Raw genomic sequence first — 1,043 nt, 5'->3', positions numbered from 1 at the left:
CATGACTCCCAAATGGGAGGCTCTCACGTTACATCTACTCAGCTAGCTCCCTGAGGACCTTCACACGGCTCATGGCAGCATCCAGGGTAAGAACCTGTCTACTGGTGGACCTCTCCTGACTGTGCTACACACTTACCCTTCTGTTCACTCTTCCTCCTCCTTCTCCTCCTCCTCCTCCTCCTCCTCCTCCTCCTCCTCTTCTTCTTCTTCTTCTTCTTCTTCTTCTTCTTCTTCTTCTTCTTCTTCTTCTTCTTCTTCTTTATGAAGCACTCAATTTATTGATCTTTGGGGAATGTGATATATTGTCACTATATTACAGTTGAGCCATTAGTCCTGTCGCTTTGTCAACATTAGCTGGTTCACTCTCATGGCGCTTCAGTTCTTTCTGCACAGAAGTAAGAGAAAGGCTTTTTGAAAAGTTTGCAAGTTCTTCCTGTATATTTACAAAAGCTCTGTTCATTCTGTTGACTTTTTCATCATTCATAAGGTTTATCTTCTTCAGATTAGCACTAACTGGCTTTGCCTTGTTTTTAACCCTGAAGGCTTTTGGCTGGCTATGTGAAATACATTTCTGGGCTTTTGCCCTTTTAATTCGTTCTTGGCCATTATCAGCACCTCGCCAACTCTGTGAAGTTCACGCGGGGCGGGGGAAGGGGGGAGCTCAGGTTCCCAGTGACGACATGCCCGATCTCAGCGCACCGGATGTTCACACTTCTTGAAGGAATAAGACCTCATACCATGTGATGAAGGGGGAATGTCGTCACTCTTTTAGCACAATTATCATGCTGCCACCGAGTCCCCACTGTACAACGTGTAGATCATATCCCCCCCCCCCCCAAATGTCTGTCTTGTTAAGTATTAACCCTGGGTATTTGACTCTGCACTCTTCACATCTGCCACTGGCCATATGGCTTTTATGTGCCTGTGTCATTAGGTGTGACTCCATTACCAAGGGTGGAGTCATGCTTGGCTCAGCCTATGTTGGGAAACTCCACCCCACCAAATCCTGTCCTCATCCTTCCTGTTCTCCGGCGACAAGCAGC

General features: G+C 46.9%; 1 pseudogene; it reads right to left on the bottom strand.

Moving 5' to 3' along the window:
• Window positions 1–270: 270 nt before the first annotated feature.
• On the bottom strand, window positions 271–606 carry LOC127183745 (ribosomal biogenesis factor-like; annotated as a pseudogene).
• Between the last annotated feature and the right edge of the window lie 437 nt (window positions 607–1,043).

This window comes from Acomys russatus, chromosome 31 (assembly GCF_903995435.1).
Source record: "Acomys russatus chromosome 31, mAcoRus1.1, whole genome shotgun sequence".
Classification (NCBI taxonomy): Eukaryota; Metazoa; Chordata; class Mammalia; order Rodentia; family Muridae; genus Acomys; species Acomys russatus.
Note: the sequence above shows the minus strand (reverse complement) of the source record. Positions and strands in the feature narration are given on the sequence as shown.